General features: G+C 34.4%; 1 protein-coding gene across 2 annotated transcripts in view; it reads right to left on the minus strand.

The window, feature by feature from the left end:
• The window catches only part of LOC106884457 (amphoterin-induced protein 2), a 110,725-nt gene that overhangs the window by 15,515 nt on the left and 79,868 nt on the right, over positions 1-15,342 (minus strand). Inside the window, exon 2 of one of the 2 annotated variants that reach the window (XM_014935854.2) lies at positions 2,330-2,406. The exons of the other annotated variant lie outside the window; for it this stretch is intronic. The gene's annotated coding sequence lies outside the window, so the exon portion shown is untranslated. The remainder of the gene's footprint in view (positions 1-2,329; positions 2,407-15,342) is intronic. 2 annotated transcript variants of the gene reach the window in all.

Consider the following 15,342-nt stretch of genomic DNA (forward strand, 5'->3'; position numbering starts at 1 on the left):
CAGCATCAACGATGTCGTTGATTGTCCCCCGACGATTCTCATGCAGAAGTTGATGAATTTTCTGCACATTTTCGGAGGTGGCACTCGTGGAAGGTCTTCCAGACGGCTCATCGTATTTCAGGGACGTTCTTCCGCTTTTGAAGTACTCGAAACAGTACATACGACCTATTGCCTCGTTGCTGTAAGTTTGCCCGAAGCATGCTCAATGTCCCTGTAGCAGACTTAGCAAGTTTAATGCCAAATTTCACGTTGGCTCTTTGTTGCTGTCCATGACAAACTCGCAGACTGCAGCAGACACAGGTGACCACAACTTGCGAAGTAAACACAGCGATGTCACTCGGCACCCCGCCTCACGAAAACCACTGCTAGCCCTCACTACGCAGGCAGACCTGTGCTCCCACCCGTTGGCGCACTACAGAACTAGTCCGAGAACTTTTTAATACCACTTCGTGTATGCATGGTTGTATGTGTGCGCGCGCACGTGTGCGTGTGTATATGTTTGCATGTATGTCATGTTAGATATACGTTGTGCATATATATATGCACATCCAACCATCCATCCATCTATCCGTCTGTCTGTCTGTCTGTCTGTCTGTCTGTCTGTCTGTCTGTCTGTCTGTCTGTCTGTATGCCCCTCTCTCTCTCTCTCTCTCTCTCTCTCTCTCTCTCTCTCTCTCTATCTATCCATCCATCCATCCATCCATCCATTCCTCTCTCTCTCTCTCTATCTGTATGTCTGTGTGTCTGTCTATCTATCTATCTATCTATCTATCTATCTATCTATCTATCTATCTATCTATCTATCTATCTATCTATCTATAACAAGTAGTATAATATAATGTAGCACAGCACAGGTTGCAAAGAAATCTGAGATGAAAAACGATAATATTCAAAATTAACTAAAAGATCCAATATCGCCAAATTCTAAACTTTATTAAGGCTCACCTTAATAAATCTGACATGGTCAATGGTGACCATGCGAATTTAGAATTACATTATCTAATACTTTTAGATAGTATCATGGAAATTGAGATTTGGCTGCTATCACTTGCAGGTTACGAGACCACTTAAACGACTCCAAGTCTTTATTTCACAGTCAGTTGCAATTTATAATTATATAATATTAAAAATGTTATCTAATGCTTTTTTTTTCAAATAACCTTTCCTTTATGTCTGTAAAGTCTAACCTTCTCCATGAATAAATTGCTGAAAATAGTTATCGCCCTCTAAATAATGCTTGTGCTCACGATATCTACTGAGCTCTTATGGCAACAACAGAGCTAAAGCCTTGCCAAATGGCATTTCAAAGACTAGCTTCGTTTCCTTCATCATGTCTCACATTACATTATATTACGGTTGCTACACACACACACCTACCTTCTGGAGTACCTTTAAGAAAGACCACCAAACTGGTTGACCAACCAATATACTGTGCATTCCTCTGCCACTGCTGCAGATCTTATAATGTCCCGCCATTTCCCTTCCTTGCAACTGTTTCCGCTCTACAACAGTTGCCAAGTTCCTTTCTTTCTGATTACAACTCTGTAATTCCCATATTCCCACCAAACATTTAAACTGAGTAGAAACTACATCGATCTTTATTTCGTCTAGGATGCTCGTAAAGGCGAAAGGCACTGTCCATCTTGGACTACATACTATAATATATATTTATCAACATCCATTTCTTAAATACAATTTTAGAACGAATATTCTGTTAATTCTGAAATTATGAGATTCGAAGAGGTTGGAATGCATTCTGCTTTCAAGAACCTTTTTAATGATACGCAAACAACGATCTCCCAGGGAAGTCAGATGAATATTAATGAAGAAATTTCTTGAAACTGTGAATGAATTCCAGTGAGAATTGACACGGATAGAAGTGAGAAATGAAGCAAATATAACTGAAGAGAGAGAGAGAGAGAGAGATAGATAGATAGATAGATAGATAGAGAGAGAGAGAGAGAGAGAGAGAGAGAGAGAGAGAGAGAGAGAGAGAGAGAGAGAGAGAGAGAGAGAGAGAAAGAGAATGTAAGTCTGGTATTTGAGTACGTTAGGAGAGTAGAAAGACTGATATACCTTAGAAAATTCGAGTTAGCTGTCGAATGCGAATCTGTTAATATTTTGGCAATAACACACGTTAGGCATAAGCAAGCATATTGTTAAATATATGAATTGTAGTTAGATAAAGCAGGAGATGTGAGATCAACAAAATAAATATTTTTTATTGCTTGGTGAAGTATGACCTAAATTCTATTTACTGAAGTGTAGGAAGTGTGAACATTATTAACATAATTGTAAATCTTTAAGATCATCGAATTTATTATATTACCTGGAGTAATATTGACGGTTATTTCGGAGAATCGACACAATGGTTCGGAAGCCAAGTAAAAATGTTATTTTCCATCCCTACAAAAGAAAAGATGCAAATTCAGCTCTTGATTTAAAGATACACACACACATACAAACAGGCACACACACACGCACACAGACACACATGTATGTATTTAAGTATATACATCATTTCTAAATTATTTACACTGTCTTAGGTAGTTCTTATAACATTTTACACGACTGCAGTTATTACTTTAAAAAACCTGACAAAGGACACATTATACAATGTGTGAAATTTTTTACAGGAAAGTCACAGAAACTGTTAGCTTCAGTGTCGATTATACAGCAGAAAGATGAATCAAATTAAGAATAAGCTATGTATTAAATTAGATCAACGAAGTGTTGAACTGTTGGGAATCGTTTAACGGAAGTGGAGATCAATGGTGAGATTAATTAGATAAAAATAAGGTGTTGTGTTGTTCATTGATGAAGATTTTGATAGAAAAGTTAGAAGTAATGATCTCTGGTTTAAAACTAACACTGTGCACAAACCGATGTTGTAGTTTAATCGAAGAATTAATAAACATATCAATCGATGCTGTTTATTTCTAGAAAAAGAAAAGTCAATCTGAAAACAACGAAATCGTTTAAGGACCGTGGAATTAGAAAATTAACAACTTGATATCACGAAAGTTGCAGTGAATTTATGAATCAATATAAAAGATATTGATATTTCTCGTAAGATGAGAAACCAGATACACTGCTAACAAAATGTCTTAACGAACATCTAATATTTCTTTAAAGAAGACTGTATTCTATTACTTTCGGCTGAATTATACTTGTACAAAATATTACGATGATTTTCTGACTATTAACGGCGTTAGAAAACTACGGGCTGCTGACGACAGCACGAAAACCATTGGTGATAGTGAAGGTGTATTTGTTGTAATCAAAATCTGTTTGTGAACAGGGTAAAATAAATCTCAACTGAGATTAAGCGAGTAAAAACCACTCCTACAATAATATTATTCTTTACCTGAAGGAAATTAATATTTCAAGATATAGGTCCCATTATGGAAACCATGTAAACAGTTTCACACATAAATTACGTTTCTGGAAGTAATAGATCGATTTAAGATTATAAAACGATCATTTACGGCAAAATACACTGGAAACGATAACGAGAAATCGACTACACCAAGATTAAAAAGTACAAATTTGAAAGAAAATTACTTTTGGAACGAAAATTAATTTTTATTTATTTATTTTTTACTTACATAACTGCAATATTTGTTTCTATCGATTACCTTTTTATTGCTTTCAATAGCAATAAAGTTCCCTACAAAGACATACATTAGGTATTTTGTTCGAGAATTTTAAAGTCTTTTGTTGTTCTAGAAAAATCCTTTCATCCTGACGGAGTAATTTTAAATAGAAATTTCTAAATGGTTGCTTCAGTTTCTCAAATTACGACATTTTCCGTATTCAGGAAAATTTACAAGAAAGGAAAGTAAATTCCAATGGATGCTGGTAATTATATTCCTGTGTCATATTTCCACTTGACCTAGTTTTGTATTAATCCCATCGATCCTACTGACCTATTTAGAAATTCTGATCGGAACAAAACCCCAAATCAAGAATAGAATCACAAATGAAGATTTATTTCAAAACAGCAATAACGGTTTACAGTTAAATATCTTAGTTATCCAAAGCTCATGTCTATCTATCTATCTATCTATCTATCTATCTATCTATCTATCTATCTATCTATCTATCTATCTATCTATCTATCTATCTAACTATCGATCTTCCTGTCTGTTAGTCTGTCTGTCAGTCTGTCTATCTATGTGTAAGCGTCTATCTATATATGTCTATCTATGTGTAAGTGTGTGTATGTGTGTGTGTGTGTGAGCATATGTATATGTGTGCAAATGTATACACGTGTGCAGATGTATGCACACACATCTATGCCTTTGTATACTTATATGTGTGTGTATACATTGGCATGTGTACGTATGTATGTTTGTATGTATGTATGCATGTATGTTTTCTATTTTTAATCATTTGAAAGCTTCCGATGAGGAAGGAGCTAGTTTCTAACAAAAGTAAAAAGTTCCATCGTTACAATGTAGAGAACAAAAACCATGTCGCATTCTAAACTTCAGAAAAATCTTGCATATTTTTACTGTTCCACTTACAGATTGTATTTGTAATGTGAGAGTCAGTCGGTTAATTTCTTTTTCTGTAAACCCCTGTTTATCCAAAATCTCCCGTTGGCATTTACTCACAAAACCATCAGCACCAATTATTATTATTGGTATAAATGTGAATTTATAATCTCAATATAAAAGCTGGAGGTTTCGAAGCAGTTGTCCATCGTTATCCTTCAAAGAGACATTCACATCAGCAGGGCAGCTGACTTCTATGACCGGATATTGTTGTTCCAAACAACAATATCCGGCCTGTTCTGCTTATACTTGACGTGTTTTGACGGGAATATTCCACCAATATTCCTTGTTTTGAGGTTTGTGTATTCAGTAACAAGGGGGTAGTCTCTATATTTATTCCAGGACAGTCTTTTTTTCCGGATGGTATTTGCGACAACGTTATGTCGCATAGAGAGGTAGTATCATGATGACATTTTGGGGCAGCTGCTAATCACGTGTGTGATGTCTTCCACAGAAATATGACATGATCTACATTTTTGGCTGCACATTAGAACTGCAAGATCCCCATTGTCTCTTTTGTTTATTAGGTATTTCATAGCAATCTCTCGTTTTAGGACTGAACATTCATAGCTTTCGAAGTATGATGTGATGTAGCAACCTCGTGTCTTCGCTTCATGTCAATATTACTGTTTTTAAGCTTTAGGTAAACATAACCATGCATATTCCTTTTTGGTATGCAGGACGTTCTAAGTCTTCTTTGAGATATGTTAGTCCGGCTGTTTTGTGGTTCTATGGGAGGTCACCAGGAAGAGAGTGCTTCCTGAGAAGCTCACTACTGACACGTAGGGTTAGGGTTCACTTTTTAGCATTAAGCTAATATATTTATTTTTTGCTGCTGTTGTTTAGCAAATATTTATGTTATACTTTCGTACAATAAACGATGTAATTCAAAAGATAAATTGTGTAAGAGACGTTTTTCGAAATAAAAAGAAACAAATGTGGGTTTTTAATTGCCATCTCAGTAGCAAAATCTTGTAAAATCTCATCTAATATTTTTTTTAAGGAAGAGGATTATGAGGAAAATGAAATGTGGATAGAGGTCTAAAAATGCTTACCATCACTCACTCTTTTCTTAGCAACATTTTTCTGTATGAAACCCTGTCTAATATTTTTCCCAATGTAATCTCTATGATGTTTTAGAGAATATGTTTTGCAATGAACGAAAGAATCATTAGCGATACTTGTAGATACATTGGGACTAAAAGGAAAATCGAACCTTCATGTTAGGTTTCTATTCTTTCAATGTAGGAGAGTAAATTAATATTATTTGTATTATTTATGGAATTAATCTTATTCTAAAAAAAAAGCACATCCGAGTATCAGCACTTTATTATATTAGGGTGTGCTTTGTTAAAGGAACACAAATCAGATGAAATACTGCATAAATATATTGTTTTTAAACCAAATTATAACAATTAGTGGATGGCTGCATAAATGGAGGTAACATATCTTTGTTATCAAGCATGATGTTGAGCTATAGTCTTCAAGAAAGATTACGGTAGGTTTACCACTACAGAAGTCCCTGATTATCCGTATATACTTATCTGGACACTGATAGCTTTCGGGCAGAATTCCTAAGAAGGTGACGTGAACTAACTGGCAGCGTTGCTAGAGCATCGGAAAGGATGCTTCGCGTTATTGGTTCCGTCTCTCTACACTCTTTGTTCAATCTTGCCAAAATCAATTTTTTCGGGGTCGACAAAAAAGCGTCCATCCAAGACTGTGGGTAAAACTTTAAGAACATCAGACAGGGGGCCGTAGAGCATTTCAGTATTGCTCTGTCTCTTTGTGTTGTGAGTTCAAATCTAGCCATAGCTTCTAATGCAAGTTAAGGCCGCATGAAACTTTGCAGTAATGGTGGAAGGTGAATTCCATGCAGTAGTTGAACAGAAAAATGTTCCTAATATTTTGAGACACTGAGTGGGCCAGTTAGTACAAGGGAGATAATCATTTCATCATAATATTTGGAGGGATTAAAAGTTTGAATTTCAAATCAAGAAATACGGAAAAAAGAGGCATAGGATATACAGATTACTTTAATTTTTGCTTGCTTACTTATCATTAGGTTCTTAAAAATTTTTGTCAATGGTAATCATGCACAGTCCACTTTCATTCTTTTTAGAAACGATCAGCATTACATAATCGGAAGTATATAAATGGAGCATTTCATGAAGTGAGACACTTCTTAAAGATGGGAAATAATTAGTCTGGAAGAAATTTATCGAATGTGCGTATTTCTTTTCCTTTTCTTCGTAGAGCGTTTGTTGTTTAGTAATCGAAAGAGAAGAAAGGTTCTTAGCCTCAACCTACAGATAACTGTTTCCAAAGTGTTCTTACTGCCAAAGATGCTCTTATAGAAGTTAATATTTTAGTTTTAGCTGCTTACGAAATTCCGTTTTTATTATCTTCTGTCAACCATAGATATCGGTTTTAAGCTGATATTTCATAAAAGTAATCTCTCATTAGTTTTTATTTAGTTTCAGCTTCATATCTCTCGAAACTACGTAGAATGTTTTGATAAAGTAAATAAAATATTTGTATTTCGAAGGGCTGTACCGAAAATACAGGCAAAGTTGTGCCAAAACCTCTGCTCCGGATCTCTCTACCAGAACAACGGAAAGCAAACATGTCGTTAGATCGATAATCGATAAACAATGGGACAAGCTACCGCAAAAGGTGTAATTACCTATGACCTTATTGCAAAATTTATTATTTAGTGAACGTAGTTGAAATTAGTTTGTTGTAGGGGTGAGTTAAATCAGTCGCTCTCACTGTTATGAACATACGTACACATACGTGCGCATGCAAGTGTGCGCGTGCAAGCGTGCGTATGTATGTATGTATGTATGTATGTATGCATGCATGCATGTATATATATATATATATATATATATATATATATATATATATATATATATATATATATATATATATATATATATATATATATATATATGTATATATATATGTATATGTATATGTATATACAGTTTGTGTACGAGAAAAAATGGAGAAATTGAGATATAGACATCAATCTACTAGAACATATTTAATTCGAAACAAAAAGAAATTGATAGCACCTATAATTGTTTCCATTCCCAATTAATTCGATTTGAAAAATTAAATTAAATTAAATCCTCGATTGACTCGGACATATGAGTCTATCAAGGATCTACCAACACATTGGAATGGAGCTCCTTTCTATCAAGTTCTTCTCCTGACGAAATTTCCAAATAGCTATATTTAATACGAAACTTAATTTAATTTCTCAAATTGAATTTATTGAGTATTAGAAACAATTTTTAGGTGCTACGAGTTTGTTTTTGCTTGGAATTGAATTTGTTCTCATAAATTGATGTCATTATCTTAATTGCTCCGCTTTCTTTTTCTCATACATAAACAATAATATATCCATATCCATCAATTCGAAGCTAGCATCTTTGGTTTTTCATTGATACACTGGATAAAACCCGGGAACCTGGATACTGACATTCCTTTAAGTGCCTCACTCGAACCCTATAGCACCATGCCATTGTGTCTATAATCCATGATTGTATCGCATTGGACTACTTTTGGGTTATTTCGTACACGCAAAAATACTGTATACATAATCCTTATATTTATTTCTAATCTAGACACTAGGCCAGCAATACTGAAGGCGATATTCGATGTCATCGAGCCTCCCAGCTTTTGACTAGTCCTTTATTTTATCGATTCCAAAAAGATGAAAAACAAAGCTAACGTCTGCAGTATTTGGAGTCAGAACGTAAGGAGTCGAACCAACACTGAACGGAAGTTTCCTATCAACTCGTCTCCTAATAATCAATTGGTGCCAACAAATCGTAAACTTGAGGTTGATGTTAATATTATCGTAGTTTCCCTTAAACTCGTAACCATTACATTCCGTCACATTTCGGATTAATGCTTTTACACTTCTAGAGCTGGAGATAACTAGGGAAATACCTAATTAAAAAAAGGGACAGTAAAGCCCTTAACACCGCAGAGTATGACTGAAAATGTCTATAATGTCACGCTTTTGCGGAAGAAACTACTCCCGTGGTCACCAGTTGCTACCAAACTGTCATCAATTTACTATCTCTCATTTTCATTGCAGCATCATGTTGTTAAACGAATATACATTGCCATCCATAAGAAAGAGTGTCGTGGGATAAACTAGACAATATTTCTGTTATTGAATATGCAAAGAATATTGATGGAACATTCCTACCAAAATTCAGTCAAGTACAAATATAAAAAAAATACAAAACTGATTCAGTTATTTGGGTCAGAAAGTAAAATATGAATCCTTTTCAGTCTCAAGAGCGTTTCTTTAAAAATCAGTGAGAAGAGAATATTTATAGATGAATACCTCGAAAGTTGCAACATCTCCACCCTCCACCCTCCACCCTCCACCCTCGGTAATGTTAGTAAATGTTTCAACGACAATCTCAAAAGGCTTGGGTCTTCAGCCAAAGAATGTGACCATCCAATATGCACTTCGTAAATACAATCTGTAAGTGGAGCAGTAGAATATGTAAGATTTTTCTAAGGTTCGATGTATAAGCATACATGTATGCATGCATATATGTATATATGTAAGAATATCATCGCGGAGTTAGAAAATGGAAAATTGACGTATGGAGAACCTTCGGTCACGGGATCTTGCTTATCACATGAAAACAGACAAATAATACATTCCCCATCAACAAAGAGTGAAAAAATAGACTATGAACATTGTTCTGGAACAGTGAAAAGAGAACATTGAAACTGAGATTAATAACCTTCAAAAAAAAATAGTAATACAGAGTAATAGAGAGTAATCGTATTAAATGGAGAATTGAAAACCGTCAGTGAAACTTGAGGAAAGCAATGCACCAGGAAGGGACTCCATTGTTAGATACTGATGCAAAAAAAAAAAAAAAAAAAAAAAAAAAAAAAAAAAAAAAAAACTGAACTTTTATCGGAGTATATTTGCCCCTTTTATCAGTAAGCATTCAATGGAAATATAAACATACCTAGATGATTATCTCTGGCAGAAACACAACTGATATCTAACAACAATAATAAAGAAAAAAAAAAAAAAAAAAAAAAAAAAAAAAAAAAACTACTGCATACTTGCATACCAGAATCTCATGTATAAAATTTATGCAGCCTGACCGAACCTGTTCCTCCATGATCACTGTGAGTGTGATAATGTCAACCCAATTGAACAAGAAAGGAGTTTGGGGACGTTAACAAAACTGTGATGATAGTATAGGAGGACTCTGATCACAGTCTGGTTGGATTACCTCAAAGTATTTGACTATATTTTCCATTCGTCGAATTCCTTCGACGTGCTATAGTTCCAGATACCATCATTAAGGCCATAGACAATGTGATTTCACCCTGGGCCGTTATTCTCAAATGAAATACAAGAAGTGATTCGATAGTCGCTGATTAGATACTGTATTGCAGAAGTATATTTCAAGGGGACAGTCTGTGATGTTGTTTATACTTTCAGTAGCAACCCCTCCCACTCTCTTCCTGTGGACCAATCGCATTTTCTGAAGAATATGCAACTGGTTCACACGAAGACAGAACCACTAACTTAACACATTGCTTGTTTGTAAACAAACTGGAAATAATTTCCATGTTATGGCATTTTCAAAGGTTATAGAGATGGAGTTTGGTCAGGATAAATGTTTTTTTACATGCTTCTAAATCAACGAAGAACTATAAGCCCGTCTAGTAACATTTCTACAATTTCTAAATTTTAAAATTATTTTACAAAGACTTGAATCACCCGCCTCCGCACACCATTCCAAGGTCAATATACTCTTGTATAAACGACAAGCGGTTGTTCCTACCCTACACTCGGGAACAACCCAGCCTGGGGTTAAACTCTGGGTAGATTGAGAGCTTTTGATATAATAAACATCATTCCCACCCCACACGCACAATCGGTAGATCAACAACTGTAAAGGATCCCGAACACGGAGCAACATATTCACAGAATGGCATGAGATTGCGAAGATTGCTAATTGCATTAGAAAACTAAATTGTCTTTAGCTGGCGATCGAAACTCGATGGCGTGTTTACAGAAATAGATTTGTGCCACCGTCTACCCAACGAACCAGCCTTATTAATAAAACACTCGACTCCTTACCTAAATTTTATGACTAGAAACTCTCTGGGTCAACGTATGATTTATTTCAGTTCTGCTGCATTGTATTTTAATGTGAATTTTACGGGAACTGTTTTAAAGAAGAATCTAAACTCATTAGATTCAGACAGAAAACAAAAAATGAATTCTTTGTTCCAATGTTGGTAGAAATTAACATCGTAATAGCGGAGTGGTGGAGGGGGGGGGTCTACGCCCCCACCCCGCCAACTGAGTTTAGTTTCAGAAATAACAATTACCATGTACTTTAAAATAAAAATAAGTAGTGTAATTCAATATCGAACAGAATTCTGAACACTAGATGGCGCCAAACGAACGTCAACTTTATATCTACAATAAATGTATAGGAGGTTTTAAGCATTTCAAATATTTACTATTAGTTCAAAGAATTGAATATTCAATTGCAATGAATATTCATCATATGTGAAGGAATCAATAATGAAACGTTCATTAATTCAGATCAGCAGTTTTATTTATTCCATTCTTTGAATGAGTAACCATAAACGATAAGGCAACTATTCCTGTTCCATTGGATTCTTCAGACTCTGCCGGTCAGCATGAAAAGGCAGCTGCGAACAGAACACTACTGAAAGCTGCCGCCATTATAAATCGGAAACTATACTAAACGAACGCTGGAAAATAGTTTAGAAACGAACATTTAAATCTATTGTCAATATTCTTCACAAATGAAATGACTATAGAAGTCATTCTGTAAAGCTGAATGGAATTAAAGAATTACAAATATAAATATTCAAGAAATATTTTTATGAAGAAATAAAGTATGCACACGTAGTTTACACACTTCATAGAAGGAAATCTATTGAGGAAAACTAAGGACACGAATTACAGAAAAAGAAAATCGACTATTAAAAAAAAAAAACAACAAAAAAAACTTCAGAACACAAAAGTAAATACTGGAAAGCAAAATGGTAAAAACTTAAGTTTTCAACCACAAAGAATAAACACTTGAAGGATTTCGTCTTTGAATTAAGTTATCTATTTTGGTCGATAATTTCTGTCACAACGAAGCAGTAACCATTTAAATATTGTACGGTGATTGATAAACTCATCATAAATATATTCTAGTTTGTAACCTAGTGGACATCACTAGCTCCTCACCTACTAATAAATCGATCATTCATTCACTAGTTCCCTACAGATTAATTGATCATTCAATTAACCAAGGCTATCATAGTCTTTAATATATTTATGTCTGAAATTTCCAAAGAGAATTTGACTAAACCTTATTCCATGTTAGGCCGTTAACATTCGCTTTATTCATTTAATTTTAACGAAGAAGAGTATATTGTCTTTTAACCAACATAAAATGGTTGGAAATACTATTACCGTTCCCTTGCTTTGTTTTAAAGAAATCAATATCGTCATTAGGTAGCCATTAGGAAAGAGCCGAAACAATATTATTAGCGAGGAAACATTAATGACAACATTAAATTAGTGACACAACTGAAGCAGAATGTACGAAGCAGATAAAAACAGCAGTTATTGTGAGTTGATGATGAGGCATTTAAAAGATATTGGAACACATTTTAGCAAGCCAACAGAAAAAAATAACCCCACGGATAAAGAGTGTTTTTGTAAGTGAAATACAGCGAAAGTGTTTTTAGACTCAAACAAAACTGTCTCCTCCTTATATGTGGCTGTGTATCTCTAAATACATTTGACCATGTTTTCTAGAGATAATCTGGTTACTTTGGTCATGGCGTTAGTTGTATTATTTACTCAACTTCTCAATTAAATCTCACGTTTCCTGTCACCTATTCATTTGTGACAGACCTCCATCTTGGCTACAGCCCAATGTCTGAAACAAGCAAATGATAAAAACTAAAGTAATCTGTTGGGCGAGATTATCCTCATTGAAATGATGTGAGATGCAAACATCGAGTCTGCCGATGTAACCAAGGTGATGTAGATTGTTTGTCAAATCACGTTTTGGATATTTGGAGAATATTTGCGATCATTTCGGTCGTATAACACCGGTTAGTTTCGCTGTTAATCTCAGCCGGCTAAAGCGATATGTATCTTTAACCGGAAAAATACCCTATCGAAATCTTTAAAACACTTCTGGCTCCCACGTTCCATAACAGCATCCTTTCCGTACACAGCGCATATCTTCCTGCGGGTTTCCGTTGCTTTCTTGCCTTTAAAATTCACGACGTATCGATAACGTTTATTTTCATTTTTCATTTTCAAGGTGATCTCAAGCACATAAAATACAACTTTTCTTCTCGCAAAATATAACCTATTTTTGAACTACGATGAAGTTTCGAAGATCATGCGCAAGGGACGAACTGACGTTAGTTTCTTATTAGAGTGCTTGAAGCTTAGTGTCTATAAGAACTGAACGGTGTTTGGGACAACCCATTACTATTATCATTATTATTATTATTATTATTATTATTATTATTATTATTATTGTTATTATTATTATTATTATATTTTCAAAGAATTGACGCAGCTCTTCACAAAGGTAAATAGACAATACGACGAGCGCAATGCGATTACAATAGATATTTTATTGGTTGAACGATATTGCAACAGTTTTCCTGTCTTTGTCGAGTTGAAAATGAAAAGTGATAGATAGAAATTCAAAATTATAGAAATTCAAATCCAAAATTTGAATGAGGCAAACAGCATCCCCACGTTGATGGAATCACATTCTTAGTCTTCAATTTTCACGGTTACAACTGGCAAGAAGAAAAGGAAAAAAGAAAAAAGAAAACAAAAGAGAAAAAAAGAAAACAGAAAAATAAAAAGAATATTTAATCAAACAGTTTCGAGTAAATAAGATAAAATTCTCCGGCCATTTTATTAATCCCTCCAGGGTGTGACGTTAATAACTCGCAGACATATTTCTCCTCATGCATTTTGAGGACTAAAATGTAGCAGATTCAGAATATTTTTTGACAATATGCACTTTCAAGTCTTTTTCGAAATTGCAGCCGTTTGATGTAAAATGTTCGGCAAGCGTACGCGTTTAGTGTACGCAGCAGAATGCACCAAACACAACTTGATTTATGTTGGTTGTACAACAGAACAATTAAACAAAGGATTCATTGAGTACAGATATGACATTCGGCACGTATTGTCTATTATTATTACTATTATTATTATTATTATTATTATTATTATTATTATTATTATTATTATTATTATTATTATTATTATTATTATTATTATTTGATGGCAACTCTCAGCTTATTTTGCTGGGTATGATGGAAAATGTCAGCTGTCCACAGCCAGCAGACAAAGGTGACACTTGTTTACTGGTCATGCTTCAAGAACCCTGCGAAGAATTCTTGAAGTTCCATGCAATGCTGATTTTTGTATTATTATTATTATTATTATTATTATTATTATTATTATTATTATTATTATTATTATTATTATTATTATTATTATTATTATTATTATTATTATTATTATTATTATTTCTCTCTTTTTCACAGGCTTTGTTGGAGTTTCTGGAGTCTTGCATGCGTAGCGAGCTTACTACCTGTACCATACGGTACCATGCTATCCGTTCTTTTCAGCTCTCTAATACTTTCCTGATTATTCCGGCTGTGTCAAGGAAGCAAACCTTTTGTAACATTTCTACTGGACATTCTATTCCAATTTCTTTTATATTCCTCTTGATGCCTTCTGATACTGTTCCCAAGGACCCAACAATAACTGGCACTATCTTCACCTTCTTCATTTTCCATAACTGGATTATATCGTACTTAAGAGTGTTGTATCTCTCTATCTTTTCGCCTTCCTTCTTGACTATTCGTGGGTCAAAGGGTCATGCAGTATCATCTATATAGCATATGTGGTGCATCTTGTCCGCCACCACTGGGTCTGGTCTGTTCTGCTCTAGCACCAATAATATTTTTTCGACATCTGATAATTTCAAGTAACTTTCTATTGCATCACTTGCTGCACTTTGTTGTGTGTGCTGCAATTTCTTTCCTGGAGAATACTGTTTTGCATCAGTATATTTTGTTACGGGTTTTGGTTTGAGTCGCCTGTTGTATTAATTTTTGTATTGTGTGTTGTTTGTGCAGTGCAGGTTGTGTTCTTCTGTTGGGTATCAGGCGTCTATGTCACATGTGGGCGTTGTTAATTTTTTTGGGTATTTACATATTCTCGTATGTGTTTGGAGAAGTATTGCATGGTTGTGTGTGTAAATCATAAATCAACCGCTACATCGTATTCACAGTTATCCGTCCATCGTTCTTTGTTTGGTTTTGTTATGGGTTAGTCTTTACAGCGTTTACTTTTTGACAGATCACCGCCTATGGACATGTGTTGATGTTTCTTTCGTATTTATGATTATTGTTGACGCACAAGCGAGAGACCGAGAAAAAACACCAATGTGTATATATATATAAAGGACTTGTATAGATATGAAAGCATAAATAATTAAAATTTTAAAATTTTACTCACATGGTTGCAGTTTACGTATAGAGGTATTGCAGTCCATTATTATTATTATTATTATTATTATTATTATTATTATTATTATTATTATTATTATTATTATTATTATTATTATTATTATTATTATTCAGTAGTTTTATTTTTATAGCGTGATTTCACTTCACTACCGAGCGCAGCTCTGTG

The sequence above is a fragment of the Octopus bimaculoides genome, chromosome 3 (assembly GCF_001194135.2).
Source record: "Octopus bimaculoides isolate UCB-OBI-ISO-001 chromosome 3, ASM119413v2, whole genome shotgun sequence".
NCBI classification, from domain to species: Eukaryota; Metazoa; Mollusca; class Cephalopoda; order Octopoda; family Octopodidae; genus Octopus; species Octopus bimaculoides.